Consider the following 13170-nt stretch of genomic DNA (forward strand, 5'->3'; position numbering starts at 1 on the left):
CAGGAGAGGTGGGAGGGGGACTTTTGACCCGAGGCTCCATCGGGCCGGACCCCGACCTGTCCTACGACCCGCCTGCGGGCCCGGAGGCCTACCGGCCGGCAGTGAAGCCACGAGAGACCGGGGCTTGGGCCCAGCGTATAGGCCCCAGCCCACACTCCCCGAGGGCCGCCAGCGGACTGCTGCCACATTGAGAGCGACCACCAGGGGTTCGGCGGAGGCCAGCCTCGCCACTACTGCCCCGACCAGCGGACCACGACGGCCCAGCATCCACGCCGCAGCCCCTGTAAGACTGCTACCGGCGTGCCTGAGGCAGCCTAGGAGCGCGACCTGACCCGGTGAGGAGGGGGAGAGTCGGGCGGCCCCTGGGGCGCCGCACAAACACCAGGCGCTACCCGGGGAGTCACGGACACACAGGCAGGCACGGAGGGACCGGGGAGGAGATTGCCTCCAGCGCACCGCTATGGCCATCACCTACCCAGCCGACTTCGAACATATGTCACATTGTTTTTCCCCACCACTGTCTCCCTCCTGTGAACTTCCAGCTGTCTTGGTCTTTTTAGGTCATGACTTTTGTGTTTGCTAGTAACTCCTGTCTTACAAGGAAAACTTGTCTGCCACAGACTCTCTGTATGCTGTAAAGCAGGAGTCTCCAACCTTTTCTGGAGTGAGAGCTACCTCTGCTCAGGGAAAGTGCTCCTAAGCTACTAGCACATTTTGGCACTATAAAATATTGACAACATGAGTAAACATCATCAGGCGGTGAGAGCCAAAGCTTGAAGAGGGGAAGGGGAGAGGCTGCCCAGGAGAGGTGGGAGGGGAGAGGCTGCACAGGAGAGGAGTGAAGGGGAGAGGCTTCACAGGAGAGGAGTGAAGGGGAGAGGCTGCACAGGAGAGGAGGGAGGGGAGAGGCTGCACATGAGGGGAGAGGCTGCACAGGAGAGGTGGAGAGAGGCTGCACAGGAGAGGTGGGAGGGGGATAGGCTGCACAGGAGAGGTGGGAGGGGGAGAGGCTGCACAGGAGAGGTGGGAGGGGAGAGGCTGCACAGGAGAGGTGAGAGGAGCTTCACAGGAGAGGTGGGAGGGGGAGAGGCTGCACAGGAGAGGTGGGAAGGGAGAGGCTGCACAGGAGAGGTGGGAGGGGAGAGGCTGCACAGGAGAGGTGGGAGGGGAGAAGCTTCACAGGAGAGGTGGGAGGGGAGAGGCTGCACAGGAGAGGTGGGAGGGGAGAGGCTGCACAGGAGAGGTGGGAGGGGAGAGGCTGCAGAGGAGAGGTGGGAGGGGAGAGGTGGGGGGCTGGGTTTAAGGGTCCTCAGCCCGGGGGGATGCATGGCTTGAAGGGGGGTGAAGGGTCCTCTGCCCGGGGGGAGGCATGGCTTGAAGGGGGGGGGTGAAGGGTCCTCAGCCCGGGGGCGGGGAGCCATGGCCCGAAGGGGGGGGAGGAGCAGCAGCCCGGGGGGCCAGGGCTTGAGGCGGGGGGGTGAAGGGTCATCAGCCCGGGGGGGTCATGCCTTGAAGGGGGAGTGCAGAGTTCAGGTTGTCTAAAGCGGGGGGAGGAGGGGTGAAGACTCTACCTGCGCAGACACCTGCTCAGAGCCCTCTCCCCCTCGGCCTGGGACGGTGAAGATGACAATACGAGGCCGGGGGTGATGTCCGGGGTCAGAGGGTGAAGGTCACCGCACAGACCAAGGATCCTTCCACCCCTACACCTGCTGGGGCCGAGGAAGAGGCCGGAAGTGACGACATTCACTGCTGGTGCTGTCTCTGCCCCTGCTGACCGGAAGAGGAAATCATCTGACTTCCGGCCTGAGAATGACTGAAAGAGAGAACGGACTAGCCGTAAACGTGCCCTTAGGATGAGGTTTGACCTCTGGCCCCTGGCAGTGTGCACAGAGCTGGGTTCAATGTGTCCTCTGACGTCAGACACCGAGCCATGACCCGGAAAGGAAACCTCGCCATGTGCAGCATCCCTAACACCTTCACTTGCAAAACCACCATTGGAAACATTTGCTGGAAACAGATGCTGAAGCATGTTTGTGATTGAAACATCACCTTCCACAACAAGCCAGCTTTCAGATCCCACTTTTTCTGCTTACAAGTGTCACGAGCTTGCCCATGAGACAGTTGAACCAGGTCTCATACTCCACCAGCCCTCGCCTTCTAAATCACAGCACCTTTGGAAACCTTTTGTGTTTCACTTCTGTTTTGTTTGTGCCTCTTTCTCTGAGTAACTTAGAAATGGCACAATAGCAATGATTGTCTTTAAGATCCGACCTGGGATTCCTCTTCCTCGGTAAGAAAAATGGAGACACAACTGTAGTGGAGTGTGGAGTAAGGTGATTATTCCAAACTTTTTCTTTCAGAAAAACACCCACTGGGGCCCCAGTGGCCAAAGCCATTTACACTCCCTCTTCCAAAAATGTATTCACCCTCTAAACGAGACCATTTGATGTTGGAGGAATATAATGCTAACGAGATTTATTTTATTTATTTATTGAATGCATTCTTATAAAGCGCAGACTTTACCCAAAGGTGTCAGAGCACTGTACAATAAAACCAGTTATGTTACCCGGTGACCCGTTTGCACGCAGAGAAAGGCCCTTCCCCAAAAAGTTTAACTGATCATCTTTGTTGCTTATTTTTGTATATTGTTATTAAACTGCCATTAATGAGGTGCACCCCTTGTTTTGTTCGCTGCTGGTCTTCCTGCAGCTGGCCTCCACCCTTTTAGGATGGTCAGGCTCAGCATTTTTTCACCTGTGTTGGGTTAATGCAAACCTGAACGGCTCTCGCTGTTGGAAGAAATAGTTCTTTTTTCTTTTTGTTACTTCTGTGCTAGGGGTGTCAATGTTACTTTGGTAGATGTGACCGGGTGACTTGGGGCAAGTTGTTTTAATGTAAAACAAAAATGTAGGTTTGTTTGAAATTGAGTATTTCGGTATGGTTTCTAAGGCATGAGCGTCACAGTTCTGAGCTTTTTAATTTTGCATCATTAAAAGGACAGTGAATATTGCGAAGTTTATCCTAAGATGTACTGAAAACCGTGACTTGAAGAAATGGTTCTCAACCTCTCTTTCCTTGTTTCATTTAGTTGTTTCCCTGTGAAATGGATCCAAAAAAGACAAGCGCGAGCGCCTCGTCCTGACAAGGAGAGGAGAAGGCAGCAGGGGGAGGGGAGAGAGGAGGGGGCCTGCGCCTGTTTCCCTTGAGGCAGCGAACAGGAACCATCTGTTAATTACAAACAGATGGTTTTAAAGCTCGCTCTCGCAAGGGAATAGCCACACGTACACGCGTTGCCATTGAAAACAATGCAAAGCGTGCACATTTTTGGGACCAAAACAGAATCGATTACTAAAGGTCTCCTACACAGCGCATGCGCGCTGCGTAGGCGAGACCTAATGAATGTGTTTCCTCATGTAACGTAACTGGTGCTATGTAAAGCCCTCCTATACCCGATTCAGGGCAAGTTCACGCTATATAACACTCTGCAAAAATTTATTTTTTATCCTGGAACACTGTGCACTATGACGAAGATGCAGCCCTGCTGACTCTAACCTTTATCCTGAAAAGGATGGTAGCGTGCTCTACACCAGATTGGCGTACTAGCACATCATACCTATGGGGAGTTAGGTTATCCCAGCGATCTAGCAGAGGGTACTCCTGCTATGCTCTTGATGGTGTAGGTAGTGTAAGGTAGGAGTATATCACATATTCATATAATAATAGTTGAACTGTTTATCTTCTTCACCATTCTAGTAAAGCTGGTTAAAATGCTTTGTTTCAGCCTACTAATAACTGCAGCACACACTTTCTATACACAAATACAATTGTTTCAATAAATGTTTGAAAAGCCATATTCGTACATTTTTGTGTGTTTTCCCTGGGCACACAAAAGTAACAACGACAGGGTAGATCTGTTTCCACAATTTCCTTGGGGAATAAGATGTACCCTTTTGTTGTTACTTTGGCTTGGGGAATGAGCGTGGCCATGTTCGAGGTTGCAGATATCATCTGGTACCTTGATGAGATTAGGGGTACAAATGGGACACTATGAGCTGGGAATTAGGACAACATATTCTGATGATATGTGTGGATCCAGTCCCCATATTCTAGTTGTTATGTTGTCCAGATCGACAGTCCTACTTAATGCGCAGGAACCGTATGCCACTGATAGTCTGTGCCATTGCCCCATACATGCAGATTGCCCTCGACTGTAAGGCTACTCTCTGCCCATTCTTACATCCTGCTCCATTTTCCTTGAGAGGGCCAGACCATTAGGGCCATTATTGGGATTTCTCTGGAGTAGAGTATTTGTGTGTGTTCTCTGTCAAGTGCTTTTCCAAAAGGGTTTAGTTATACTTGCGACAGCAGAGCTCGGGACGGTGATGAAGGGAATACCAGGGTCGGACAGAGCCATTCCCTTCCAGAAGGTCGCACATCATCTGGCTGAAAATCAGGGTGGCTGGGCCTCACTCTCCCGTCAGAAGCCTCAACTTAGCTTATGTAGTCCAATGCAGTTTTATACCACAGATTAACGTCACTAGTATTTTATCCATCTCCTGAAACCCAGTTTTGGGGATCTGTATGGGAAAAGCACTAAATAAAAAGTGATTTTGGTAGCATAATCATTTCCAAGAGAGGCATCTTTCCCAGCGTTGAGATCAGCAGAGAGCACCAAAATGCAATGGGCTGCTTTTGGGGAATCCAGTGCTGCCATGCAGTTGTCCTCCAGCAACTCTGTTCTATAAATCCAAACACTCAGATATTTGATCTCTGTGGGTTCCCACTTAATGACAGTACCCAATGTGTGTGACCTATCCCATCCGGCTAAACCAAACTTGCCAGAGGGTGGAAAGGCGTGCCGGCATCTTCCAAATCAGTTCCTCTCAGGCAGATGCTGAGTAGATGGTGTAATACATTCGGCCTGCCACCACTTGTGTAATGCTTGCCCTCTAACCTTGTGTCTCTTGAGGTAATGCTATCTGCACCCTGTCTCTTATGATATACTTGTGCCTTAGAACGCCTGCTGGAAGAAATAAGACCATGCATGTGTACCGTCTTCCCAGCGGAATTCATAAGTGTCATAACCCTTCAAAAACATTAACAAATATAAATCTCCCCAACATCCCCACTCAGGGCTGACATGACAAGCACACTGTTCAAACTTATCAACAAACAAAACTATCCACCGGCCCCACCTGTAGATGCTGTGGGGGATACCCGTACCACTGTTCACTCTCACATGCAGCCAAAAGAATGCATGGGATCTAACCCGGCGGAACCCGAACCACATGGCTGATTCCCAGTGGAGCTGCACCGACTGCTATAGGGGAGATTGCCTCCAGCGCACCGCTATGGCCATCACCTACCCAGCCGGACTTCGAACATATGTCACATCGTTTTTCCCCACCACTGTCTCCCTCCTGTGAACTTCCAGTTGTCTTGGTCTTTTTAGGTCATGACTTTTGTGTTTGCTAGTAACTCCTGTCTTACAAGGAAAACTTGTCTGCCACAGACTCTCTGTATGCTGTAAAGCAGGAGTCTCCAACCTTTTCTGGAGTGAGAGCTACTTCTGCTCAGGGAAAGTGCTCCTAAGCTACTAGCACATTTTGGCACTATAAAATATTGACAACATGAGTAAACATCATCAGGCGGTGAGAGCCAAAGCTTGAAGAGGGGAAGGGGAGAGGCTGCCCAGGAGAGGTGGGAGGGGAGAGGCTGCACAGGAGAGGAGTGAAGGGGAGAGGCTTCACAGGAGAGGAGTGAAGGGGAGAGGCTGCACAGGAGAGGAGGGAGGGGAGAGGCTGCACATGAGGGGAGAGGCTGCACAGGAGAGGTGGGAGGGGGAGAGGCTGCACAGGAGAGGAGGGACGGGGACAGGCTACACAAGAGAGGTGGGACTGGAGAGGCTGCACAGGAGAGGTGGAGAGAGGCTGCACAGGAGAGGTGGGAGGGGGATAGGCTGCACAGGAGAGGTGGGAGGGGGAGAGGCTGCACAGGAGAGGTGGGAGGGGAGAGGCTGCACAGGAGAGGTGAGAGGAGCTTCACAGGAGAGGTGGGAGGGGGAGAGGCTGCACAGGAGAGGTGGGAAGGGAGAGGCTGCACAGGAGAGGTGGGAGGGGAGAGGCTGCACAGGAGAGGTGGGAGGGGAGAGGCTGCACAGGAGAGGTGGGAGGGGAGAGGCTGCACAGGAGAGGTGGGAGGGGAGAGGCTGCACAGGAGAGGTGGGAGGGGAGAGGCTGCAGAGGAGAGGTGGGAGGGGAGAGGTGGGGGGCTGGGTTTAAGGGTCCTCAGCCCGGGGGGATGCATGGCTTGAAGGGGGGTGAAGGGTCCTCTGCCCGGGGGGAGGCATGGCTTGAAGGGGGGGGTGAAGGGTCCTCAGCCCGGGGGCGGGGAGCCATGGCCCGAAGGGGGGGGAGGAGCAGCAGCCCGGGGGGCCAGGGCTTGAGGCGGGGGGTGAAGGGTCATCAGCCCGGGGGGGTCATGCCTTGAAGGGGGAGTGCAGAGTTCAGGTTGTCTAAAGCGGGGGGAGGAGGGGTGAAGACTCTACCTGCGCAGACACCTGCTCAGAGCCCTCTCCCCCTCGGCCTGGGACGGTGAAGATGACAATACGAGGCCGGGGGTGATGTCCGGGGTCAGAGGGTGAAGGTCACCGCACAGACCAAGGATCCTTCCACCCCTACACCTGCTGGGGCCGAGGAAGAGGCCGGAAGTGACGACATTCACTGCTGGTGCTGTCTCTGCCCCTGCTGACCGGAAGAGGAAATCATCTGACTTCCGGCCTGAGAATGACTGAAAGAGAGAACGGACTAGCCGTAAACGTGCCCTTAGGATGAGGTTTGACCTCTGGCCCCTGGCAGTGTGCACAGAGCTGGGTTCAATGTGTCCTCTGACGTCAGACACCGAGCCATGACCCGGAAAGGAAACCTCGCCATGTGCAGCATCCCTAACACCTTCACTTGCAAAACCACCATTGGAAACATTTGCTGGAAACAGATGCTGAAGCATGTTTGTGATTGAAACATCACCTTCCACAACAAGCCAGCTTTCAGATCCCATTTTTTCTGCTTACAAGTGTCACGAGCTTGCCCATGAGACAGTTGAACCAGGTCTCATACTCCACCAGCCCTCGCCTTCTAAATCACAGCACCTTTGGAAACCTTTTGTGTTTCACTTCTGTTTTGTTTGTGCCTCTTTCTCTGAGTAACTTAGAAATGGCACAATAGCAATGATTGTCTTTAAGATCCGACCTGGGATTCCTCTTCCTCGGTAAGAAAAATGGAGACACAACTGTAGTGGAGTGTGAAGTAAGGTGATTATTCCAAACTTTTTCTTTCAGAAAAACACCCACTGGGGCCCCAGTGGCCAAACCCATTTACACTCCCTCTTCCAAAAATGTATTCACCCTCTAAACGAGACCATTTGATGTTGGAGGAATATAATGCTAACAAGATTTATTTTATTTATTTATTGAATGCATTCTTATAAAGCGCAGACTTTACCCAAAGGTGTCAGAGCACTGTACAATAAAACCAGTTATGTGACCCGTTTGCACGCAGAGAAAGGCCCTTCCCCAAAAAGTTTAACTGATCATCTTTGTTGCTTATTTTTGTATATTGTTATTAAACTGCCATTAATGAGGTGCACCCCTTGTTTTGTTCGCTGCTGGTCTTCCTGCAGCTGGCCTCCACCCTTTTAGGATGGTCAGGCTCAGCATTTTTTCACCTGTGTTGGGTTAATGCAAACCTGAACGGCTCTCGCTGTTGGAAGAAATAGTTCTTTTTTCTTTTTGTTACTTCTGTGCTAGGGGTGTCAATGTTACTTTGGTAGATGTGACCGGGTGACTTGGGGCAAGTTGTTTTAATGTAAAACAAAAATGTAGGTTTGTTTGAAATTGAGTATTTCGGTATAGTTTCTAAGGCATGAGCGTCACAGTTCTGAGCTTTTTAATTTTGCATCATTAAAAGGACAGTGAATATTGCGAAGTTTATCCTAAGATGTACTGAAAACCGTGACTTGAAGAAATGGTTCTCAACCTCTCTTTCCTTGTTTCATTTAGTTGTTTCCCTGTGAAATGGATCCAAAAAAGACAAGCGCGAGCGCCTCGTCCTGACAAGGAGAGGAGAAGGCAGCAGGGTGAGGGGAGAGAGGAGGGGGCCTGCGCCTGTTTCCCTTGAGGCAGCGAACAGGAACCATCTGTTAATTACAAACAGATGGTTTTAAAGCTCGCTCTCGCAAGGGAATAGCCACACGTACACGCGTTGCCATTGAAAACAATGCAAAGCGTGCACATTTTTGGGACCAAAACAGAATCGATTACTAAAGGTCTCCTATACAGCGCATGCGCGCTGCGTAGGCGAGACCTAATGAATGTGTTTCCTCATGTAACGTAACTGGTGCTATGTAAAGCCCTCCTATACCCGATTCAGGGCAAGTTCACGCTATATAACACTCTGCAAAAATTTATTTTTTATCCTGGAACACTGTGCACTATGACGAAGATGCAGCCCTGCTGACTCTAACCTTTATCCTGAAAAGGATGGTAGCGTGCTCTACACCAGATTGGCGTACTAGCACATCTTACCTATGGGGAGTTAGGTTATCCCAGCGATCTAGCAGAGGGTACTCCTGCTATGCTCTTGATGGTGTAGGTAGTGTACGGTAGGAGTATATCACATATTCATATAATAATAGTTGAACTGTTTATCTTCTTCACCATTCTAGTAAAGCTGGTTAAAATGCTTTGTTTCAGCCTACTAATAACTGCAGCACACACTTTCTATACACAAATACAATTGTTTCAATAAATGCTTGAAAAGCCATATTCGTACATTTTTGTGTGTTTTCCCTGGGCACACAAAAGTAACAACGACAGGGTAGATCTGTTTCCACAATTTCCTTGGGGAATAAGATGTACCCTTTTGTTGTTACTTTGGCTTGGGGAATGAGCGTGGCCATGTTCGAGGTTGCAGATATCATCTGGTACCTTGATGAGATTAGGGGTACAAATGGGACACTATGAGCTGGGAATTAGGACAACATATTCTGATGATATGTGTGGATCCAGTCCCCATATTCTAGTTGTTATGTTGTCCAGATCGACAGTCCTACTTAATGCGCAGGAACCGTATGCCACTGATAGTCTGTGCCATTGCCCCATACATGCAGATTGCCCTCGACTGTAAGGCTACTCTCTGCCCATTCTTACAGCCTGCTCCATTTTCCTTGAGAGGGCCAGACCATTAGGGCCATTATTGGGATTTCTCTGGAGTAGAGTATTTGTGTGTGTTCTCTGTCAAGTGCTTTTCCAAAAGGGTTTAGTTATACTTGCGACAGCAGAGCTCGGGACGGTGATGAAGGGAATACCAGGGTCGGACAGAGCCATTCCCTTCCAGAAGGTCGCACATCATCTGGCTGAAAATCAGGGTGGCTGGGCCTCACTCTCCCGTCAGAAGCCTCAACTTAGCTTATGTAGTCCAATGCAGTTTTATACCACAGATTAACGTCACTAGTATTTTATCCATCTCCTGAAACCCAGTTTTGGGGATCTGTATGGGAAAAGCACTAAATAAAAAGTGATTTTGGTAGCATAATCATTTCCAAGAGAGGCATCTTTCCCAGCGTTGAGATCAGCAGAGAGCACCAAAATGCAATGGGCTGCTTTTGGGGAATCCAGTGCTGCCATGCAGTTGTCCTCCAGCAACTCTGTTCTATAAATCCAAACACTCAGATATTTGATCTCTGTGGGTTCCCACTTAATGACAGTACCCAATGTGTGTGACCTATCCCATCCGGCTAAATCAAACTTGCCAGAGGGTGGAAAGGCGTGCCGGCTTCTTCCAAATCAGTTCCTCTCAGGCAGATGCTGAGTAGATGGTGTAATACATTCGGCCTGCCACCACTTGTGTAATGCTTGCCCTCTAACCTTGTGTCTCTTGAGGTAATGCTATCTGCACCCTGTCTCTTATGATATACTTGTGCCTTAGAACGCCTGCTGGAAGAAATAAGACCATGCATGTGTACCGTCTTCCCAGCGGAATTCATAAGTGTCATAACCCTTCAAAAACATTAACAAATATAAATCTCCCCAACATCCCCACTCAGGGCTGACATGACAAGCACACTGTTCAAACTTATCAACAAACAAAACTATCCACCGGCCCCACCTGTAGATGCTGTGGGGGATACCCGTACCACTGTTCACTCTCACATGCAGCCAAAAGAATGCATGGGATCTAACCCGGCGGAACCCGAACCACATGGCTGATTCCCAGTGGAGCTGCACCGACTGCTATAGGGGAGATTGCCTCCAGCGCACCGCTATGGCCATCACCTACCCAGCCGGACTTCGAACATATGTCACATCGTTTTTCCCCACCACTGTCTCCCTCCTGTGAACTTCCAGTTGTCTTGGTCTTTTTAGGTCATGACTTTTGTGTTCGCTAGTAACTCCTGTCTTGACTTTGTAATCATTCCGTAATTTATATGAAATGTAGTAACTTGCAACTCGCTTTTTCCTTATGTAAAGCGCTCTGATACCTTCGGGTCTAGCCAGCGTTATATAAAACTCATCCAATAGATAAAATTAAACAAGCATTTGCAATGCAATAGGTATCACATTAATTAAGTTTGTGCTATTGGCATTGCTAAATATTGCAACACCAATTGCAACAAAAGTCTATAAATTGTAGGCCAAAAAAATTTGTATTTATTTTTGTAGCAATGGTGGCATGCTGCGCTTTAGATGAATATGTTTAAAACTAAAGTGCGCCATACTGCGATTGCTACAATAGTTAATTGTGGATGCGTTAATAATTGATGTGTGCCCTGATGGCTGGTCGTATGTGTGCCTGTAGAAATTGTGCGCTGGTGGTGTGTGTGCCTGGTGGAAGTGTGCACTGCCGGCTGGTGGTGTGTGTGCCTGGTGGAAGCGTGCACTGATGGCTGGTGGTGGTGTGTGCCTGGTGAAAGCGTGCACTAATGGCTGGCGGTGTGTGTGTGCCTGGTGAAAGCGTACACTGACAGCTGGCACGTGCACTGACGACTGATGGTGTCTGTGCCTGGTGAAAGTGTGCACTGATGGCTGGTGGTGTGTGCCTGGTGAAAGCGTGCACTGACGGCTGGTGGTGTGTGTGTGCCTGGTGAAAGCTTGCACTGACGCCTGGTGGTGTGTGTGTGCCTGGTGAGAGCGTGCACTGATGGCTGGTGGTGTGTGTGTGCCTGGTAAAAGCATACACTGACGGCTGGTGGTGTTTGTGCCCGTTGAAAGTGTGCACTGACGACTGATGGTGTCTGTGCCTGGTGAAAGTGTGCACTGACTGTGTGGTTGTGTGTGGTTGTGTGTGTGGTTGTAGGTGTGTTTGTGGTTGTGTGTGGTTGTGGTTGTGTGTGTGGTTGTGGTTGTGTGTGTTGTGGTTGTGTGTGTGTGATTGTGTGTGGTTGTGTGTGCTTATGTGTGTGTGGTTGTGGTTGTGTGTGTGTGTCATTGTATGTGTGCTTGTGTGTGGATGTGTCTGTGGTTGTGTGCGGTTGTGTGTGTGGTTGTGTTTAGTTAAATGTGTGGGTGGTTGTGTGGGTGGTTGTGATTGTGTGGGTGGTTGTCGTTGTGTGTGTTGTGGTTGTGTGTGTGTGTGGTGCTGTGTGTGTGTGTGGCTCTGTCTGTGTGTGTGTGACTGTCTGTGTGTGGCTGTGTGTGTGTGTGTGGGTGCGTGTGGCTCTGTGTGTGTGTGCAAATGCAATAGGTCTCGCATTTGCGAGATTAAGCTATTGGCATTGTAAATAACAATGTCATTTATTTATATGATTTAAAAACTAAAATAATGTCATGAGCAATGCCAATAGCTCTAACTTTAACAAGGACGAGACCATTGCATTGTAAATGCTTGTTTAAATATATCAAGTAGTTACATGAGAGATGTAATTCACAGACCCGCCCCTTTGCCTCGGTTTCAATTGACTTACATTTTTGTAATGTATTGCTATTTAACCAATAAAAAGTGATATAAAAACTTTAAACAAGAGTTACGCTGTAGGTAATATTACATATGATGGAGCAGAGCTCTTCAAAATGTGGGGCGCGCCCCCCTGGGGGGCCGTGGCAGTGTTCCGAGGGGTGCGCGAATGCCTCATTAAGAACTTGTAAATGAAAATGGCCTGGTAACACAAATGTGTTTATTCACTGCGTTTCCAAGCTTTCTTCATTTACAAGCAGCAACTGAAGTGCATGGCACGGTCAATTACATTATTTTAAAAAGACACTGTTTCTTTCACCTGCAGGTAACTGCAGATAACATAACACAAGCTTGAAATGAAAAATAATTTGAAATTAGTACTTCTGAAACCTCAATTTGTTAGTCTCTGTGTAAGGCCAAAGAGCCACATAATTGAATCCTGGTGAGCGCAGTGGGGAAAAGGGGGGGGGGTGTGTGTGTATATATAGTGCTACAGGTCCCAGCCTCTTAAATAAAGCAATGTGAATGTGAACATGTCAAATCTTTTTTTTTAACTGTATACACAGTATAAGATAGGATGCTGCAGAATGGTTTAGTCAGAGCCGCCGGAATTATGTGAGTGGAGCACCAAATTATGCAGCAGTGTTTACGAAACTATGCAAGAAGAAAAGGCAAATAATGCAGCATATTTTCTGACATTTAATTCATTATTTTGTACTTTTTGCACATGATAATACTATTTGGGCAAAGATTTTACCTCATTAGTACCAGTTTACCAAATACTGAAATAAGCAAATGAAAGGTGACCAGTTAACTTTAGTGAAGGGCCTTCCACTGGGTGGGAACACATCGCCACATTTTAGTAACTTTTGATCAATTTGAGCTACAAATATTTCTTTTTCTACAATCTGTAGCTTATGCACTAGGTGATGCTTTATAATGCTAATTTTATGAAAAAAGCCACAGAATTGTATAATTCTAGTGGGTCTGGGTTTAGTGTTTAACATAAAACAAGGGCTTTCAAAGCATGTCTTTAGTAATAGGTAATCAGACTGTAACTAGTGCAAGCATTTTTCTAAGTATCCATTAAAATGACACTTTCCAGACTTTAACACCATTATGTCACATGTCATCCTGCAACTTGAAGTGACTCCATCAATTAAGGCTTATACTGGGTCCTAAGCAGCCCTTACATTTGGTGATTAACCAATTCCACATTTAC

At 48.7% G+C, this 13170-nt stretch overlaps 1 protein-coding gene across 1 annotated transcript in view; it reads left to right on the forward strand.

Moving 5' to 3' along the window:
* LOC144772309 (uncharacterized) overlaps positions 1-13170 on the forward strand; it is a 209218-nt gene that overhangs the window by 61544 nt on the left and 134504 nt on the right. The gene's annotated exons all lie outside the window — the stretch shown is intronic.

Source organism: Lissotriton helveticus, chromosome 8, assembly GCF_964261635.1.
Source record: "Lissotriton helveticus chromosome 8, aLisHel1.1, whole genome shotgun sequence".
Classification (NCBI taxonomy): domain Eukaryota; kingdom Metazoa; phylum Chordata; class Amphibia; order Caudata; family Salamandridae; genus Lissotriton; species Lissotriton helveticus.